This window comes from Schistocerca gregaria, chromosome 5, assembly GCF_023897955.1.
Source record: "Schistocerca gregaria isolate iqSchGreg1 chromosome 5, iqSchGreg1.2, whole genome shotgun sequence".
NCBI classification, from domain to species: domain Eukaryota; kingdom Metazoa; phylum Arthropoda; class Insecta; order Orthoptera; family Acrididae; genus Schistocerca; species Schistocerca gregaria.
Window position 1 is genome coordinate 415070901 of NC_064924.1, and position 6000 is coordinate 415076900.

The following is a 6000-nucleotide window of genomic DNA, read 5'->3' on the forward strand; positions in this document are numbered from 1 at the left end:
TTGTTTAGTTGACTATACCTGCTATTGTGCTGGCGTATGAGTGTCGCCTGAAGGTGGCCAGATGCTGGAAGGCCAGCGGCAGCAGAGGGGTGGCAGAAAACAGCAGAGGGTGGAAAGTCTGTGTGGACAACGGCAAGCATGTACTGCGAGGCGTTTGACGGAGCAGTTGGCCGTTTGAAAAAGCCTCCGTCCTCCCCGTATGTGGACGGAGGGAGGGTGGGGGAGGGAGGGGAAGGCGTGAGAAAGAGGGCATCGATTTTTGGAAGTTTGCGGACACTTCTCAAGGAGAACGCACGTTCAACTACAGCACCTTCTGCAGTCTTTTACTATGACTATTTTCCCCAGTATGTGTGCTGTGTTATGACCCATTTATTATGAGTGCTGGCTTTTTCCATGACAATTTCAAAGTGTAATTAGAACTGTGAACGCATTGTCGTATCGCGCATTGGCTTCAGTTACTTGGGTTGTAGGGCGGTTTTTCAGTAGGCATCTGTAGCGAACTCTGACGTCAAACATCCATAATTACTGTATACATACAGGTAATACACTTTTTAAACTCCTCTCTCTGTCCAACACCAGCATTTCATCAGTTGAAAATATTTCCCACCAAAAAGAATAAAAATAGTGCTGTACACCACGAGGGGAAAGTAGGGGAAATATGCGGACCTAAGCGGAATATTTTTTTAAAAAAAATTGACTTCGTTAAATAAAGTTTATTTTATATCAAAACTTAGAGCAACTATTCTAGTATCTATAAAAAATTAAGATAACCCAAAATATTCAAAAATAAACACACCAAAAACAAAATTCCAAGACACTACCTAAGCGCACGGGTCCCCGAACATCGGGGAAACGTGCGCATCAGTCGGGGTAATTGTGCGCATGTTAGAAGAACTGATACGGAGCAATACCTGGAGAGGAAAAAAAATACAAGGTTTGTTCCAAAGATTATATTGATAAGGCACATATTAGATGAGGTTAAACCTAAGTTTTAATCAAATTTTACAAAATTTAACATTGTTCAGGACTATTGGTTTTCAAATAAAATGCGAAATTTTCTTTGATGTTAGGGGCCTACAGATTTAACAAATCAGGTAAGTCCTTCACTGCACATATCACATACAAAATCTTTAGCAGAATCATTTGCGGAACAACCTTCATGGTACCATCTTCCGCACAAAATACGTCAGTAAAACAGTTCCCTGTCTTTACCATGATCACCACAAAGTCGGCAGATCTCGTCGTCGGCTCATTGAAGTGCGCCAGCATCAAAGAGCTCCATGTCGATATCATCGGACTCATCGTCATTACACAGTGGAACCTCGTCAACATCTGAATCGTCTGATTCTTCTTCAATCATCTTCTTTTTGTTTACCTTCTTTTGTAGGTGGTTCTTGCCAAAAGTCTGATTATCCTTTTTCTTGTTTTGAAGTCTCTTCTTATCCATACTTCCTTTTGCATTAGGATTAGGCCTATTGCCGAGGTTAAGCTTTCTAGCAACTTTTATGTTTTTTTGGCAATTCTTTGCTGTTTCACCTCTTCTTTCTTTGCTGTTTCACCTCTTATTTTTCCTTTTTCTTTTCTATATCCAACTCAAGCTTTATTTTCATGGGTGTGTTAGTTAGTATTTCAGAGTGCTGCTTTTTTTCTAGGCTTTCTTGTTTTAACCTCAGTAGGCTAAGGCTTATTAGATTTCTTATTTAGGCCAAAAGCTGGTAGATAAGTCATAAACTTCTTATGGCTTTCAGTAAAACCTCCCGTGGATGTTGAGGAAGTAGGGTCATCAAATAGCCCCACAGATGGACTTGTAGCAGTCGATGGCGTCTTATGTGCTGCGGATGTTGAAGGACTGTCACAATCGGTGGCTGCTTCCACTCTTAGCTCGTCTAGTTTTCTAGCTGGGGCAAAATCAAGTTCAGAAGACTTGTCGGGGTTGTCTGGGTGAATACCAGCTATACGGAAGTCCGATAAGGCATTTGACAATGTAGCAACTTTAAGAAAAGCATTCTTCACAAGTTCAGCAACTTTGTACTCAGTAATTCTCTGGTGCCCTGTTCGTATCATGAAAAGGTCATATTCTCTAGAGAGAGCATTCTTCAGAGGGCCGAGAAAGGTTAGGTCCAAGGGTTGTAGGCGGTGGGACGTCTGCGGTGGCAGAGAAACCATGTGGGTGTGGTTTTCTTTACAAAACTTGTAAGACTCAGTGGAAATGTGGCTGTTGTGGTTGCCCAATATGACGAGCACTGGTTCAGCAGCTATTGGGCGAGTATGTTTTTTAAAATGAAGAAGCCACTCATTGAATAGTTCTGTGTTGGTCCACCCATTGTTGGAACAACATTAAATGGTTCCATCTAGTCCATTTTTCTGAAGATTTGCATTCATTCGTTTTCTTGGATAAATCATCATAGGAGGTATGAAATGACCTCCAGCGCTCATACAAAACACACCAGTGATGGTCCTACCCCTCTCGGCGGAAGCTGCAGCGCCTTCCCCTCTTTTAACCTTTGGTAGAAAACATCTTAGAACACTTTTTTTGTACAACAGTTATGCCAGTTTCATCATGGTTGTACATTCTTGTGGGATCAATATTCAGTTTTTCTTTTAAAGTTAGCAGATTGGCAAAAAAAATCGAGTAACTTGTTCTTTGCTGAAAGCATTGATTCTATTCGCACTAGTATTTTCCGGCTGCCGCAGTCTGATGGTCGGGTGGCGCTTAAGAAAACTGTACATACAATCCTTAAGAAAACTGTACATACAATCCTTAAGAAAACTGTACATCCAATCTTTGCCAACTAAGCCACTCTCTTGTTGAAATTGTGGTTAATACCATTCTTCTCAAGTAGTCATATGTCAATTTCCGCAAGCCTTTACGTGTTAGGCTAAAATCAACCATTTCTTGCTCAACACTTTCTGGCTGTATTACCTCGTTAATGGGCTTCGCGAGGTATTTTCGTATTGTTGATTCTGGTATTTTGAAGCTCCTACCGACTTCTCCGATTTTTCTTCCATCTGTTCTTACTGCATGTATTGCTTGTATAAGCGTGTCTACAGTATAACTGTACTGCTCTGTTTTCCAGACTGTAATGGCGGCCCAGCGACCAGACGAAACTAGTTCGCTAACCTGCAACTAGGTGTAGCACTGGTTACAAAGTCCAACAAAGCTTTTAAATCAGAGCAACAGCGATGCGCATGTTTACCCACTGGGCACGTTTCCCCTACTTTCCTCTACGTTTTTCCCATGATCTTGTAGGTGAAGGGTAGAGTTTGAGTGTGTCTGAGGCTAATTTCAAGTGGCCCTGCAAAATTTTTTCCCAGCAGGATAACACCAGCTGTTTGGCATCGTCAATTTTAGAGTTGTATTGCGATTTTATGCAGTGCTTGTGTAGGGCTAAGCATATAGTTGTGTAATTAGGCCCAATCTTTATGATTAATTACATAATTAGGATTTATCCTTGCATCGGTTTTCTGGCCAAAATAAATACAGTACACTAACCTAACCTTCCTCTCTTGCATCTGCACAGTTTCCACATCTTGGTTGGGTGCAATTGGGCTTTCCATCCAGTAGAATTTGGGTTTGAGTCCCGGAAATAGTAGCGCCATTTCTAATTTTCCATCAATTCGAAGCACCTCTTATGGTATAATTGTGTTAGGGGGGTGCACTTGGTCTTTCCATCCAGGAGGACCATGGTACTAGTCCTGGAAAGGGTACCGACAATTTTTATTTCCTGACAATTCCTGGGGGGGAAGGGTAGGTGCTATGTCAGCAGAGCCCTGGGACAAAGAAATTCCCAGGAAAATTAGAAATTCCCGCCAATAGGGTAGGTTGGGGATGATGAGGTTGGAGAGGAAACTGCCTGCAAACTCACAGATAAGTAACAGTAGTATCATATTCTTAAACATTCAGGGTCTTGAAAGTAAAGTTGAAATACTGGAGGAGGCAATGCCACATAATAAGTACTCCTTCCTATGTTTATCTGAACATTGGCTTAAACCAGGACAAATTGAATACTATGTACCAGAAGGCTATAAACATGGAAACAGTTTTTGCAGATCTCAGTACCGCAAAGGAGGTACTGTTATCTTCGTTTCAAAGGAAATAGAGTTTAGACCACTAGATCTTAGTTGGGCATGTGAAGAGAAACACTTTGAAATTGCTGGAATCATATGTGATGTAATGAAACTTATCTTAGTATGTATATACCATACCCCTGACTCAGATGAAAAAACTTTCTTAGATAAGTAGGCAGTATACTCTGCCACATAACAAAGTGGAAACAATATATAACTATAATTGGGGGAGACTTTAATTCAGGCTTTGATGTAACATGTAACAAACCAAGTGTAAATAAGTTACTAAACATGCTAAGGCAGCACAACTTCCATCATGTAAATTCTGAACCGACAAGACTAAAAGCGTGCCTGGACAATGCTTTTGTCAACTGTACTCGTGATATTTACTCCACCAATGTAAAGGAATTTGCTTTCTCTGACCACTCTATCCTAACAGTAGAATTAAGACATATTATGAAAAGGAATGGGAACAAGGCCACACAAAAAATATCAAAATGCAATACCTTTATACTAACAAAAAACAATCTCGGAAAACTAACACACCAACTAAACATAACTAACTGGGACAAATTATTTCAAACATGTGGTTCTAATGCACAGTTAGTGTATGAAACATTCCACAATTACTTAATAGGGGTTTTAAAAGCTCATCTTGTACCAAAGAAATATCACAAAACAAGAAAGGGTAAAATGTGGTACACGAAAGAGTTGGAGAATCTAAAAAATAAGCTAATGCTGTTAAAGCGCCTAGGCAAAGTAATTAATTCTAAAGAAATTAAGGATCTTGAAATCAATGCAAAAAAATTGTATAAGAAAGAGCTACAATTGGCTAAACAAAGATACAACACTAATCTCATAAAAAGTAGTAGAAACCAGTGCAAAACTGCCTGGACAATAATTAAGACTGTTAAAGGTCAAATAAGAAACTTTGATGAGACAGTCCCAATACCAGTAGATACATTCAACAAATATTTTGTAGGCTGTGCAGATGAAATAAAAAACTTGATCAGTAAACCCAATGTGACGCATATAGATTATCTTAAGACTGCAAACCGAAATCATAATCAGGCCGGACCTTCATTGAAACACCTTAAAGAGGTATGTCAAGACGAAGTTATCAAAATTGTCAAAGAAATGAAAAATTCACATAGTACAGATATTTATGATATGTCAAACAATTTACTGAAAGAAGTAATACCTTACATTGCAGCACCATTAACATATTCTATAAACTTGTGTCTTAGAGAAGGGGTCTTTCCTGATTCTCTCAAACTATCCAAGGTGACTCCAATCTTTAAGAAGGGAAGAAGCAAAGCTGAGCCTGCTAACTACAGGCCAATTTCACTAATTCCAACACTAGCCAAAGTCTTTGAAGGCATAATGTATCAGCAGATCTATGAGTACCTAGAACTAAACGATATGCTGTGTACGTCACAGTTTGGTTACAGGAAAGAAAGGTCAACCATACATGCCATAGATCTCTTAGTGAGTGACATTTTAGCAGCATTTGAGGACCAGGCTCACATACAGGTAACCTTATGTGACGTAAACAAGGCCTTTGACTGTGTTGACCACTCTGTTTTACTCTCTAAACTCGAATATTATGGAATATGTGGCAAAAGTTTAAAACTCGTCAAATCATACCTTAATAATAGGAAGCAAGTGGTAAGCTCAGGAAGTAATGTGTCAAACACACTTGAGGTTCAACACGGAGTGCCACAGGGATCTAAATTAGGACCACTTCTATTCCTCATACATATAAATGACCTACCGGCAAATATTAATGTAAAGACATATATGTATGCAGATGATACAACTCTGCTGTCTGTAAACCATGATTTTGATAAACTTGTAAGCAGTATGAATTTGGCAAAAGAAAATGCAACATCATGGTTTAATGCAAATGGGCTACTATTAAATGAGACAAAG